At 44.5% G+C, this 15758-nt stretch overlaps 1 protein-coding gene across 3 annotated transcripts in view; it reads right to left on the bottom strand.

Moving 5' to 3' along the window:
* CGNL1 (cingulin like 1) overlaps nucleotides 1-5129 on the bottom strand; it is a 144068-nt gene extending 138939 nt beyond the window's left edge. For all 3 annotated transcript variants that reach the window (XM_074366188.1, XM_074366190.1, XM_074366189.1), the window contains exon 1: nucleotides 4979-5129. The gene's annotated coding sequence lies outside the window, so the exon portion shown is untranslated. The remainder of the gene's footprint in view (nucleotides 1-4978) is intronic.
* Nucleotides 5130-15758: the final 10629 nt, after the last annotated feature.

Raw genomic sequence — 15758 nt, 5'->3', positions numbered from 1 at the left:
CTTGCCTCAATTCTCTAGCAAAGAGGGAAGCAACAGTGAAAGATTATTAATAATAAAAGGTTTTTACAGACTTAAGAAACCTACAAAGTAACAGCCTGAGACATTATGTACCCTACCTGAGGCAAGTCGAAAGCCCTGTGATTGGGCAGCGGGGAATAAACCCCGCCCTATAAGACAAGGCGCTGCCAGCCAGGTCGGCTGAAATATTTCAGGTTCACCCTGTGCGCTAATCCCAAACACTAAGTCCATGACGACCCTCCACTGAGTCCCCTGCAAGTGTTCCCCGGAGCTGATCCTTCTTAGGACGAAACACAGAGCCAGAGCCCATTATAGTAATGGACACACACACAGTAACCCTGTTTTCAACTCACCTTTGCTAATTACAGCTTTGCGCAGCCTCTGAACCCTTCTCACCTATAATTTTAAGAGCTTGAGGTAATTACAACGCAGCCAAGTTTTGTTTATGTTTATGTACCACAAATGGGAATTGAACGTGCCCAGCTTCGTGTTGCTCCAGAATGTTCAACACTGAATTTTGTTTTTTAATCTCTTATCCAACAATCATCTACAGAAATTCAGAGGTTCACAAATCTTGAAGAAGGGCAAGACATTATCTTGAAGATAATGTCTCTCTAACCTATGATCTGGGATCCATGCAGCGCCTTTTTAAACAGCCTCACCTACCCTCTCCATGAAAAAAGCCAGAAAAATAAGATTTCATACGATTTCCCCAGAGAGAACAAGCCTGCAGTACTCTTAAGTCTAAGATTACACATCGTCCAGTAGAGGGAAACAGCAAATCAATCCAGACTGAAGGAGACTATGATGTTAGAAAAACAAGGCACGGAAAACACAATTTCTCAATCAGCTCTTAAGAGGCACACGGAGCGGTGGAAAGTCCTTAGCTTTGAATTCAGGCTGACCCGAGCACTTGAACCTCAGCTCTACCACTGCTTGCAAGCACCCAAGCTGCCCAGGGTCCAGCACCTCTGAGGCCTCAGTTTCTGCATCTGTAAAGTGAGGCCATTGCCTCCTACCTCTGAAACGGAGGGGTGTCAGAGCAACAGAGACAAGCGCCAAGCCCACTGCTAACTACTCTTTACACCCTAGGGCTATTAGTCACATGGGTCAGCTGTTTGGAAACCACCTTCCCAAGGGAAAAGCAGGGTGCTGTCCAAGGAACACCTGTCTGTTCAAGGAAACCTGAGCTAAAGTGAAAGAGTATGATAAAGAATGAATGTCCACACACTGGCTGGAGTCACAGACAAGAACCAAACCACGTGCATGTCCAGTACAACAGCTGCTGGCCTCTCCTCCCGGCCGTGCTGCACAGGAGAGGCAGCCACTGCTCACATGTGTATGCTTCAGTTACCAGCATGCCAGAGATGGAGCCAGCCACATCCTCCACCAGCTTCCCAACCCCAGGTAACATCCCTGAACCGTGTGGTTAAGTACTCCTTAAGCCAATCACATCTGCCAGAATGTGGCTTCCTCTTTCCTCACTCCCCACATCCCCTCTGCACCTGTGTTTGAATGCTTCCCTCTCCTCCATCAGAAAGTATCTGAAATCGGTTATTTAAAACTTAATGTAGAGACTTAATAAAATAATTTACGCCTAAGTAGAGCTTTTCTTGTGCCCGCTGTGCCCATGAAATGAGGAGGCACTACTATCCAGGTGGGACAAGCCAGGTGGCACACGGCTCCCCTCACAGCTCTTTATGCTCATCGTGGGTCTAAGCGCTCCCGACTTACCGTGACCCCCGATTTACATCACCAGACTTCAAGCTCCCTAAGTCGGGGGCTGTACCCTGTTTACCAAAAACTCAGTGAGCAATACAGAGCTTTGCCAGGGCTTTGTAAGAATTGAACTTGTTAAAGTGATTAAAGAAATGAAACAACAAAAACAAAAATTTGGTGTGCATTTCAGATGAAGCACTCTCTCCCAGGGATACTGGTTTGGGGGATGGGGAACAGTGAAGACGAAAGGGAAGGGGGCAGGCAGCTGGAACTGGGGCGTTTGACTGGAAACTCCAACATACTTCCCCTGCGTGAAAGCCAGTCAACACCCTGGTGCTATTTCCATCAAGTCCCCTTTTTTTCTTACTTTTCCATCTTCAGGGGTTTCATGGCATAACTTGTTTCTTGATAATAGCCATGTCACATGACAGAATCAAGCACTTGGTCATTCAGGGAAAGTTACCCAATTTTCAATTCCCCTTGAACTTTGTTTTCCTCCTCTGATGCCAACCTCTCAGCCATTTCAGTGCCCTTTAGTGCCAGGCTCAGTTCAGAGGAGGGAAGGAAAGGAAGAGCACAAAATCGGTGGTGTTTTTTAAAAGGGTCAATGGCATCTCTTAGATAAAAGGGTTGCAGGGAGAAAGGGAGTTAAGGAGGCCATTAAAGTTCTTTAACCACCCCCCACCCCATCAGCACAAGCAAATTAACTGTCCCTACTTAAAGGGGGAAAAAAAAAAAGGGAAACCAATAGGGCAGTCTATTTTTAACACAAATCCAAGATCCCTCTTTGAATGCTGTTAACCCTTTCTCTAAATGAAGCCCCTCACTCTTCCTTCACTTACTTTCTTCTAAATCACTTTAGAATATTAAGAGCTGCTACTCCAAAGGAAGAAATGTTTAAATAAATCTGTTTAGGTCCATATTTACATACACTTTTTTTTTTCCAGAACGTACCATTATAGTCACAGTTTAACTGTTGCTGTTCAGGTGTAACTCATCAGTCACTAAGAGGTCAACAGCATTCTCAAATAAACATCTTCCCCACCAATGGAGACAAGATTAGGAAGTCAACACTCCAGTCAATAACTGACTTCATTTTGTTAGCCTGGTCCAAAAAACCTCAACAGTAGGAAAAACACTTTCCATATGGTCTTTTCCCCCAAAGGTTGAGGATTCGGGTCAGGGGCCACCCTGTGAGACCATGCACTCCACATAACCTCCATTCTCCAGCCAAGACAATTAAGACGGCTGCCACAGCGGGCTCCACTTCCAGCAATTGAACACAATGATAAGAGCAGGGCATGGTAGTGGAAGATGGGAAAAAGAGAAAAACCAACTGGGGCAAAACTTAAAATTTTGTATTTTTCAAAAATCAACGTTATTTGACTCAGGTTAGGAGGTAAAAATGAACACAAATGCTCCTCCACCTCTGGAAGGCATTCTCTTATAAGTATGTCACTCCACTACTAATAAAAATGCAATATAGTGGGCCAGCACCTAAGAAAAAAATAAAATCCACTGTGGCCAGGTAGCAACATATAAGTGGGAATCTAATAGCAACATCATACTTCGGTACCACAGTATTAACCAAGATCCCAAGAGACCGTCAATAACAAGGACACTGAAAACACACTTTAAGAAAACATATGATCAAATCCACTCAATGTATACACATGTTCAGGTTTTCCTTAGTAGTATTTCCCTATCATTTTTAAGATCATTTGACAAGTGGCCAAGGTCTCACCTCAGATGTGTCGTGTTACTGTAAAGGCAGCAATTCCCTGACTCAGGGACTTTTCTATCAACAAGAAATGTACACTGTTACATCTGCTGGGCTTAATCACACATCAAGAATAAGCCCAAACTACTCAATAAAGCTTAACACACATAGTAACACCATAGCTATCACAAAACCTTAAAGATCTTGTCAGCTTGCGTTCTTAAAAAAAAAATTCCCCATATTTATGCAAAATCATTATCTGTGCCACAGGGTCTGCCAAAGCTGACAGAATCCTAAACTATTTTTCCTCCTTTTAATCTGAAATCCTTTCCAAACAGGACAAGTCAAACTATCACTTAGTTCTTCCTAAAGAGGACGACCCTGTATTATAACCTTGACCCTTGCAAGGACTTCATGACTTTAATTCCTTCACTCCCACCTCCTTGACAGAAAGTGCACTAGCAGTATTTTCTGTAAACAGAGAAAGAAGCAAAAGGAACTTCAGAAAAAGGCACCATCTGCAGTTTAAAGTTGGAAAGCACCAAACGACAGGCTCTTCAGGTGAAGAGGTGGTTACAGAAGGTAGAGTCAAGAGTACCTGAGATCACCTCTAGTAGTTCAGAAAGCGGCCATGGGAAGCAAAAAGCACGTCCCAGAGCACATTAGAATCACCTGGCTTTTTAAATTCCACGGTCCCGGTTGCACCCTACACCAGCTGAATCAGATCTCTAGAGGTGGAACCTAGGCATCAGTATTTTTTTTAAACTTTCTAGATGAGCAGCCAAGTTTGAGAACCAATACCCGAAAGAATTCCCATCCTGTTTTGAACAGCGTGTTGTGAGCAGCGTTGGAAAGGCACTGCTGCCTTGAGGTGAAGGGGTACAGATACTCAGTCAATATACAAAGTTTTCTAAAATCCTATGTAACTAACTCCAGCATGACAGCCAAGCACCTATGTAGAGGCCAAACAGTGATGCAACTTGGAAAAGTCCCTTGGAAAGCTTGGATATGTGCTTTACGTGGGGCGGGGGCTTTCAGGGACGACCTGTCTGGACCTGGAAAGCAAGGGAGGAGTGGCCACCAGCCCTTTCTTTTCCAGGGATGGTCGGGACCAGAACGTCCAGCAATTCAGTAAAGCAGGGTCGGACCGGGTCTGAGGCGCTCTTTTGGGTCCCGGAGGAACCCTGGCTCACTCCCAGTTGTCATTCGCGCCCGAGGGTCGCGGCAGGGCTGCCAGTCCCTCTTCACTATAGTCTTCCCGGAGCCCCTCCCTCGTCCCGGCCGCGACGCGGGCCCCCGGGAACTCGCACCATCTGTTCCGCACGTCCTCCCGGCAGGGCGCGCGGGCGGGAGCCAGGAGCGCACCTTCCAACCCCAACACTCGCGCGCCTGGAGGCCGGCGCTGCGCCGCGCGGGGCTGGGAGGGCGGACACGCGGGCTGAGCTCCGGACACCTGGCGGAGCCCGAGCCCCTCCGGGTCCCGCCGTACAGCCGGCCCGCGCCCGCTCCCGGCTCACTTACCGTCGCCGCCGCCTCCCGGGTCCCGCTCCCGCCGCAGTCAGCAGTGCCCGGCCCGAGTGCAGGGGCCGAGGCGCCGCCAGGAGGCCGGACAAGCCTGAGCCACGCCACGCCCGCCGCCCGCCCTCGGGGGGGAGGGGCCGGGGCCGTCCGAGCCGCCCCCCGGGGCCCGGGAGCCCCGCGCCCCCACGCCCCCTCCCGGGCCGGCCCGCCCCGCCCGCTCCAGACGCCCGGCGAGCCCTCCCTGCACTCCCGCGTTGCCTCCCGCCGCCCCGGCCCTCAGGACTCGTCTCCCCGCACCCCGACACCGCCCCTCCGCGGCCCGGCCGGCACGCGCCCTCGCCACACCGGCACCTCTTTTCCACCCCATCTCACCTCGGGCTTCACACCCCTCTCCAGCGCCGCTTTGTCCTTACCCTTCCCCAGAGCGGAATGTCCTGCCACCTCCCTTGTTATCCCCGATACTTTTCACCTCCGGGCCTCAGCTGCTTCCAATTCCCCCGCTCCTGGAAGCCTTGCCCGTTTCACACCCCCAACCCACAGACCCTGAGCCTAGTTTTCTCCCTACCCTTCCAGGCAGCCTTTTTCTCCCCACCTGGCCAAACTTAAAGGTGTAACTTTTCTCCTACCACAATCAAATCTACAAATATTTATTGAGCACTCTCTATGTCTAGAAACACTGCTGAAGAGGTACAAGATTAAGGTTGCCACTTAGAATCTAACAGTTATAAACGTCCGTTCCTGTTAAGGAGGCAGAGAAGTGAGATGCCCAAGGTCACACAGCTGATGGTAGCAGGACTGGGATTAGAAATCAGATTTCTGGTATCTAGTTTGGGCGCATTCCAGGGGAGACTGCAGAATGCTGCTGACCAACTGTGGGAGTTTGAGCAACAATGTTTCCTATCTGTGAAATGAGGAGGAGGAGGCCCACCTCACCAGGTTGTGAAGATTGCCTACGAAAGATATGGAAATGTCACACAACCTGTACTTAATAAGTAAATATCTGCTGACATATGGAATGAAATAGACTCTTGAAAATTCAATAGTTTTAAATAATAATATAAAAACGTAAAAAGTGATAGTGAATGCAAGAAAATATTTGCAAATCATATATCTGATAAGGGATTAATTTCCAAAATACATAAAGAACTCATATAACTCAACAGCAAAAAAACAATCTGATTTAGAAATGGGCAAATCTGACTAGACATTTTCCCAAAGAAGACATACAGATGGCCAACAGGGCACATGAAAAGGTGCTCATCATCACCAATCATCAGGGAAATGCAAATCAAAACCACAATGAGTTATCACCTCACCCCTGTCAGAATGGCTATCATCAAAAAGGCAAGAGGTAATGAGTGTTGCTGAGGATGTGGGAATGTAAATTGGTGCAGCCACTATGGAAAACATTATGGAGGTTCCCGACAAAATTAAAAATAGAACTACCATAGGATCCAGCAACTCTGCTTCTGGGTGTTTATCCAAAGGAAATGAAAACACTAACTTGAAAAGATATATGCACTCCACCCCTCAATGTCATTGCAGCATTATTTACAATAGCCAAGTTATGGAAGCAACCTAAGTGTGCCTCAATGAATAAATGAGTAATGAAGAGGTGGTAATATACATAGAATGGAATATTATTCAGCTATCCTGACATTTGCAGGCAATCCTTACATTTGCAAAAACATGGATGGACTTTGAGAGCATTATGCTAAGTGAAACAAATCAGAGAAAGACAGACACCATATGATCTCATTTCTTTGTGGGAATCTACAAAAACAAAAAAACAAAAAAACAAGCTCATAGATAAAGATAACAGATTGGTGGTTACCTGGGGGGGGGTGTTGGTTGAAATGGGTGAAGGGGTACAAAGGTACAAACTTCCAGCTACAAAATAAATAAGTCATGGGGATGTAATGTACAGCATGGCACGTATAGTTAATAATACTGAATTACATATTTTTGAAAGCCACTAAGAGAGTAGATATTGAAAATTCTCATCAGAAGGAAAAAAAGTCTTTTAACTGGATGCTAACGAGACTTATTGTGATCATTTTGCAACATATACAAATATCAAATCATGTTGTACACCAGAAACAAATGCCATGTCAATTATACTCTAATTAATTAATTAACTAATGTGTAAAGTACTGGTGATGGGGGTGGTATGGAGATTTGGATTCTACTTAACAATCAAGGGAGGCAGCAATAGTCAAAGGAGTCTTTCTCTCTTTAAATTTTTTTAACTTTATGTATTTATTTTATAATATTGTATTTTTTTAATTGAAGTATAGTTGATATACAATATTATGTTACAGGTATATAATATAGTGATTCACAACTTTTAAAGGTTATACTCCACTTATAGTGATTATAAAATATTGGCTATATTCCCCATGCTGTACAGTACTTCCTTGTAGCTTATTTTATACCTGACAGTTTGTACCTCTTAATCCTCCACCTCCATCTTGCCCCTCCCTCTTCCCTCTCCCCACTGGTAACCACTAGTTCCTTCTCTACATTTGTGAGTCTGTTTCTTTTCTGTTACATTCACTAGTTCATTGTATTTTTTTAGATTCCACATGTAGGTGATATCTTACAGTATTTGTCTTTCTCTGTCTGACTTACTTCACTTAGCATAAGGCCCTCCAGGCTGTATACCACAAACTAATGCAACATTTAAAATCAACTATACTTCAGTTAAAAAGCAAGCAAACCAACCATTTAAAATATGGGCAGAAGAACTGAACAGACATTTTTCCAAAAGAGGAAGTGCAGATGGCCAACAGGAGTATGAAAAGCTGCTCAACATCACCAGTATCAGGGAAGCGCAAAATCAAAATCACAATGAGACACCATCTCACACCTGTCAGAATGGCCATCATCAAAAAGAAGACAAATAACAAATGTTGGCAGGGATGTGGAGGAAAAAAGGAGTCTTTTTGGAGGAAGTGGGGTTGAGCTATTCTAGAAATCATGGATCCAGGTGGGGGTGAGTCCAGGAGGACACTCAAGGTGGACAGGGTGTGTGAACAGTGTTCAGAAGGTGATCCAGCTTTCCTGAACAGAGGCTGCCTGTAAGGGGTCATGGGATGCATACTAGAAAGGGGGATGGGGCCAAATGGCAGAAAAAGCATACGATACCTAAGTGAGGGGGCTCAAGTTAACCAGACAGTACTTGGCCACCTCAAAATGGTTGGAGTGGAACGTGCATCCTATAGAGGACACTTAAATGGCCCTGGAGACTTGGGATGGCAGAAACTTGCAGCCCAGGAACCAGCAAAGTGATGGGGGGCGGGGTGCAGCAGGGAGGGACAGGGAAGAAAAATATTTCCAAAGAACACCCCTAGGACTTGGGAGGGGAGCAGATGCGTGCACTCAGGGAGTGGAAAGGGCAAAGACACAGCTGAGACAGAGCTGAGATTTCAAGGCTGGTGGCTTGGAGCATCTTAAATAGGGAGCTTCTGAGGAGGGTAAGGTACTGGTGGCACTTTTTGGTGGAAATGCCCTGCAGGCAGCAGGGGGTGGGGATGGGCAGTAGAGGGCAAAGGACACTGGGGGCCACACCAGGTGCCAGAAGAAGAGAGTGAAGTGCCCTCACTTAGGGCTGAGGAAGCAAAGGCCACTGGCCAAAGGAGAAGGAGAAAGGTCCCTGAGAGTTGTGAGGAAGAACCAGGGAAGTCTCGAATGGAAGCCAAAGGATGAGCAGTTCACGAAGGAGAGGGTGGTGCCGAACATCACTAGTCTGCTTCCCCTACAGACCCTCACACAAGGAGCTGTACAAAGTATGCACTTGGTACATATTTGCTCATTGTCTAAAAAGAATTTAATCAGCCATTGGCCCCCACTTCCCGGCAGATATTTTGCTGATAACAAAAACCAGGGGAGCCACTGGGGGCAAGGAGAAAAGCACAGTGGAGACCAGTTTATTGGAGAAATTGCTTTTGATGCTGCTGCTGTCAAGATTGCAGCTCAAGCTCCTTCAACCTCAGCTGAAAACAAATCTTTCCTTCCTGGGCTGAGTTTCTGAAATACTGAAGTGCATCCTTCCTTTATTTTTATTGCTCCTTTGAATGTTGTTATTAAGCTGTAGAATGAGGTTTTGGGGGGTTTGTTTGTCTGTTTTGTCAACTGCACAAACTGGCCAGAAGAGAACTATTCAGGAAGAAGAGTAGAGGAAAATCACCTCTCTTCTCCACCAAATTTTGTGTACATGGGAAACATGATGCAGAAATATTCAGAGAAATGCTGTGGTGTACATGACACACAAGTGGGGAAGCAGAACACAGGAAGGGCTGTAGCAGGGAAGCTGCACCACAGAGCACTTCCTTTGGGTTGCATTGTGAGGATGTAGTGAATGCGGGTAAAAGAGAGAGAGAAAGGGCACTCATGGAAAATCTGATCAAACACACAGGATGGGAAGTGGGAGGAAGTGAACAAAGCAGGAAATAGTAAAGCAGTTTGTTTGGCTGAAGTGGAGCAGGTCTGCTGGGAAGATAGATGGGGTTGGGGAGGGCACCTGGAAAGAGGTCTTTTGGTTGGTGCCTTTGAAAGCAGCTGCCTTGGTTTGGGTTGGCCTGAAACTAGAAGCTGAGACAGGACTTGGGGCAGGTGGTGTGTTTAGGAGGGGATCCCCGGAAGCAGGACTGAGGGTGTCGGAAGAATGAAACAGGAGGAAGCCACGGTTGAGGTGTGTTGATGAGACTGCGGCTGCGTGCAGGGGACCCTTTGAGAAGCATCCTGAATGCCCCCAGAATTGACAACCTGAAGGTCGGTGGTGGGGGGTTGGGGGGGTGGAGTTGTTTTTCCAAGTCTCCAGCCAGGGCTGCCCCTGGGGGCTACACTCACCACCCCAGCTCCTATCCTGAGAGGGCCTCCTGGGCAAAGGTGCGCAGCTGAAGTGGGAAGTTGTCAGCACAAAGTGACACTGAGCTTGCAAACTGTCCCCTCGGCTACAGCTTGTCCACCATCTGGCCCTCACTCACAGTGCTCCTCCAGCACCTGCCTCCACAGCCCGGGACAGCCAGCAACTTCTCTGCCACCCACTGAGACCCAGAGGACTCTCCCCAACAAGATCTGGCCCTGAGCCTGGGTAGAGTGGAGGCTGATCCTTGGGTGCCAATCTCATTTTTGGACCATTCACACTTCCCACATAAAATTAAGAATCTCTGTCTTCAACTCTTCATCTTCAAAGTGTTCACTCATACAGGTGTCAGGGGAAGAGACTTAATACACCAAACAATTACATTAAACTTCTGTTTGATGTTCTTGAATTCTTTAAGCAGGCAAGCTTGCTAGGTCTTTGTTCTGTTACAGAAAAAAAGCTAACCCTCTGGGCAAATGTGAAAAGCCCTGCATGCTCTCACACAGACTGCCAGAAAACTCAACTTGGGGGCCACACGGGCCCACCCAACCCCTACACTCTGGACCTGCTCTCCAGGCTCCTTCATCTAGAATATCCTTCCCTCTTGCTCTAATCCTTAAATTTCTTAGCTCAAGTCCTTTCTCCTCTGCCTTCTCCTTTTGCTTTGCAGACTGTTTTATCACAGTGCTATTGATTTGTAACTCAGCCCCAATCCCTTCCAGGAAATTCAAGAGCACGGAGATGGATGTCCATAGGCCTTTTCCTTGCCTGAGAATTCAAGAATTGGTGCCAACATGATGAAGATGACTTTTCAAATATGGGTATGAGTTTGGAAAGAGGCTAAGGGGCGGCAAGGTGTGTGTCACTCAGCCTTAGGAAGCTGCCCGCAGGAGGGGCCACGCGAGAGCTGAGCTGGGCCACGAGGGCCCACAGCCTAGGCAGAGAGCCCCACATTGGTGGGTGCCAGAGTCCCCCCAGGCCCCCGGCTCAGAGTCAATGCTTTTTTCTTTCTCTGAGGGCTTCAATCTGCTCTGTCCCTGAAACCCCAGGGATCTGATCAACGGCTCTCAATCAAATATCATCAGAAGGGCCCTGGATGTTTGGATGGAAGATAAGACATTCAAGAATGCCTTTTAGGCTGTCACTGGCAACAAAGGAAAATTTACAGGTAGCTGGTTGAAACAGGATAGAGACCCCCGAACCATCTGTAGGGGACAGGGCATGATAAAGGGAACTTCAGGCCTTGTCATTACCAATACCAAGTACAGATGTCACTGACGTACTTTAATGTGCTATCTTAATGCAAATAGAAGTTATATTTTAGGGATATTCAAAGATACATATAAAAAATGTATTTTATGAAGGCATTGGTGTCAGGAAAATGTGTTGGTATTATACAGTAACACATTTTCTTCTACCTTAAAGTTCACCTCTCCTTCTTATTTTAAAAGAAATTAAACATTTCTGGGGGGCCCTGAAAGTACCATGTCACTGTGTCAGCCCTGCTTACATCCCAAGGGTTTCTGCCCTACATGGAATACCTGCGGGACTTGTGAAAAAAGGAACTTTGCATGGAACTCTACCTCAGGGCCAATTAAACTGAAGTCTCCAGGGATGGGTCGAGGCACCCTATTTTTGGCATTTAAAAAAATTCTCCCAGGTGATCCTAAGGTGCAGACAGAATTGTGATCCCAGCTCTAAAAATACTTTCCTCATAGGACCTTAAGTTTCTCTGTAGCAAATTCTTCATTGCTTTTTTTTTTTTTTTAAGAGACTATCCTTTGAGTATGGAAATGGACCACTGTTTTACAGATCAATTTTCCAAGCACAGAACCTACTGCATTTTATTTCTCTCAGTGAAAATCTACTTTCCATCACAGTAGGACAATGTTTTTTAAGTATTAACCAACCCTCCCCTCACCACCTTCCTGCTCTTTGCAGCTCCACCTCTCCTTTCCAAGCCCCTGTTTGCTCGCTGCCTTCAGGGTGAGAAGTGACAGGATGCAAGGTAGAAAAGAAAGGAATCTCAGAGTGGTAGTTTTCACAGGCCTTTGGACTGGGAAGTCTCTGAGCCTAGACCAAAAATTGGGGAAATGTAGGGCTTCTAAATGAGATTTGCTTTGGAAAACTAGAAAATATTATTCTAGACTAGGGGGAGAGGTGACTAAAAGGTGGGGAGGGTGAAGAAACATTCAAACAGAAATAAGAAAAAAAAATGGATGCAAGGGCCACCTCAAGGGACTCCACACCGGCCTCGCCCAGACTTGCCAGCTGTCCCTCCAGGTGAGGGTGAGGCTCCCCTTCCTATGCAGTCAGCCCTTTGCCTGGGGACCACCAATTCATGCTGGAGATTTGGCACACTTCCCTTCTCCTGATCCTGGGCACTCCATTCCCACTTTATAATAGTCTAGAACAGTTAGAGATTTGCAGATACTAATGATAATATATAGAATAGATAAACAACAGGTTTCTACTGTATAACAGAGGGAACTATATTCGATATCTTGTAACTTGTGAAAAAGAATATGAAAATGAATATATGTATGTTAATGTATGACTGATGTATTGTGCTGTACACTAGAAATTGACACACTGTAAACTGACTATACTTCAATAAAAAATATACATATATATATACACACACACATATACATACAAGAAAAAAATTGTCTAGAACATTCTTAAGCCCCACCGAAGATGGAGCACTGGACACCACACACGCGAATAATATGGCCTGGATATCTTCATAGGATTACAAAATTCTTAGAAAATACAGAAGTGAAAGATGACTCTCACAAGCACACTTCAGTTTATGTTTCATTGCCTTAATACTCACGCTTCATACCAGAAAAAGATCTATCCAGTCAGTACTAAAATTCAGACATCTCAGAATTATAACTTCCTTAATGGATATAACAAAAGTTGAAAACATTTTAGGAAGGAAAGTGACCTACATTTGATATTATGTAGACGGCTAGGAAGTACGACACTAAGGGACACATGAAAGAACAGTATAATGTAACAAGCTGAATTTGGCCAGAACATTCTTCAGTAAGGGAGCTCTGAGGGTCACACACCATCTATCTTAATTACAAACCTGTCCAAGAGACAGAACACAGCAGGAAGGATGTAGTTTTAACTAGCTTGGAGGCCTATAAAATAGCTACCTTGTTATAAACTTCAGCTGTTATATACAGCAGGGGACAAAGTATTTGTTTTCTGCTTTAAATTTTGTTTTCATAAAGCAACGTTACTATGGATTTGCAAGGAATGATAAAATGGGAAGAGAGCTTTCAAAAAAGGATACTTTATTGCTTCTGAAATATAGCAGAGTGATGATGTTGCTGCCGAGTCTACATTTCTTTCTTCAGCTGTTACTTTTTAAAGGAGAGACTTAATAAAATTGATAGTTTTCAAAACATTGTATTTTGGTGAAATTTTTCTGGAGATGGATGGTGGTGATGGTTGTACCACCATGTGAATGAACTTAATGCCACTGAACTGTACACTTAAAAATAGTGTACATGGTAAATTTTATGTTTTCTAGGCTTTACCACAATTAAAAATAAATAAATAAATAAAGAGCCCCTGGGTCCAGACTGCTGGGAAAAAAACACACAGAAACGTAGTGTTTCTGGTTTTGATTGTGTGTGTGTGTGTGTTTCTGTGTACACATGTATTAAAAAAAAAAAAGGAAGAGAGATTATATTTACTATAAAGGAGTTTTCTGGTTATTTGTGTCTGGCTGATGGAAATGTAAAATAAAAGCATCGGTGCATGTCTAAGACTTTGTGAGCTAGTAAAGGCAGCTGGGAAACGGAGGAAGTCTGGGTCTGCGTCTTACTTTATAAAATATTACAAGCCAATTAGTTTATGATAAGAAAAGGAATTCACTGAGTCATTCATAACATTTAGCATCTTGTTCAAGGCTACCCAGCCACACTTTACTCCAGTCTTATACCTTGTCCCTGCCATTCAAAGCACCTACAGCCAAGAAGAAAAAAAAAATCCAGACAAAATAAACAACAGGCTCATCTTATGAAATCTCCAAAAGTTACCAACATATTTTGAAAACTTTTGCTATTCAATAGAACTCCTGGAGGGGCATCAATCAGCAGTATTAAGATATATAATAAACTCTGTACATAGACCTGGATATTATAACCCAAGTTTTTGAAAATGGGATTAATGCTGGCACGAGGCATCGTTTTTGGGAAAGATATCCATTACCTAATATTTCCGTTGTTCTCCAGCAACTCAGTGATTAAAATGCCAGTGTGATCTCCTCTGCCCAATTCTGATATCTGTTTCAATAGGTGAAGACCCAGGAAGTGGAGGGGGAGGAGCTACTACGTGCCAGACACTGTCCTGGGGCTTCATGCACATTATTTCATTTAGGTCTGACAATAACTCCGACAATACTGTTGCAACCATTGTGCAAGGAGGAAAGTGGAATATACAGATTATGTAATTGGTTCAAGATTGCACAGCACATGGCAGGGCTGGGATTCCAAACCAGGAATGACTGAGTCCAGGGCCGGTATGCTTAATCACTGTGATACACCACATGTCTATAGGGCCAGTCCTTTTATACATAACGTTTATTTTAGAATGCACTCTCTCTTCCACTATAAAAGTAACTGAGACCTTCCAGGTCAAGATGGTTGAGTGTGCACAGACTGAAACACTCCCTTCTAGTACAAACATGGAAATAAATGAAAGATAAAGCCCTCAAATTGAATGGAAACCTGTAGCTGTAGGGGCTGCCACTGGGAACCCATGAAGAGCTAAGGTTAGATTCAGCTAGGGGCCAAGGTTTCAGTGGCTGCTTGACAACCAGGGCCACATTCACCTTACTCAAGGTGGTGGCAGACTCAACTGAGAGCTCTGGGTGTGAAGCCAGGGCTGGACACCACACTCTCTGCTTAAGAATGCAGACTAACATTGCCTGCTTAGATTTATAACCAGAAACAGACCCCTTGCCCACAGCAGAACAAGGATATAGATGCACTTGCTTGACTGGAAACTAACTCACACCCAGTATCCAGCATTTAGTCTCTGCCCAGAGCAGGAACAGTAAACCACTAAACTAAGATCAAATTTAAAGTCAGAATGTGCAACCCGGAAACCATCCAACAGTGAAGAAGAAAACTCTCTGCACAAAGAGCTCTCTGACAAAATGCATGAGTCAGTCTAGTGCAACAGAAAATAGTGAATAAATGCAGTAACTCATTCTGGCAGAAAAGTAGATAACACCTTGAAAGAAGTGAAACACACATACATAAGAATATATATTCTTAAAGTGCTCTGAGAGAAAATAAAACATGGCATTCATAAATCAAGAACAGGACTCTATGAAACAAGAACAAGCAGATAAACAGGCAGCTAACAGGTGGTGAAAAGAACCAACAGGGTATATTGAAAAATTAAAGACAATCATTTAAATAGAAGGGATGCTCAGCAGTTTGGACACAGCTAATCTTATAGTTAATAAATTACAAATCATAAAATCTAACCGAGGCAATTACCCAGGACTCAGTCTAAAGAAATAGAGATGGAAAGTTCAACTTTCAATTATGAAAAATAAGAGTTTCATAAATGGAGAACAGAGAAAATAAAGGAGATGCAAGATTTAAATGCCCAAGAACATCCCAGCTGAAGAAAAATGAGATCTCAGGCTTTAAAAGTTTAATTAATTGAGAAGATCAAGGATAAGGAGAAAATATTTATCAGAAATGAAAGACTACTCAGACTGAAAACAGACTTCTCCTCAGCAATAACAGATACCAAAGGATAACAGAATAATAATCATGAATGGGCTGAAGGAAAATTACAGTGAATTCTATAAATGAGAATTCTATACCCAAATAAGCTATAACTCAAGAGCAAAAGTGAAATAAAGACATTTTCAGA

This window comes from Camelus bactrianus, chromosome 6, assembly GCF_048773025.1.
Source record: "Camelus bactrianus isolate YW-2024 breed Bactrian camel chromosome 6, ASM4877302v1, whole genome shotgun sequence".
Taxonomy (NCBI): Eukaryota; Metazoa; Chordata; class Mammalia; order Artiodactyla; family Camelidae; genus Camelus; species Camelus bactrianus.
The sequence above is the reverse complement of the archived record's forward strand: the minus strand, read 5'-3'. Positions and strand labels throughout refer to the sequence as shown.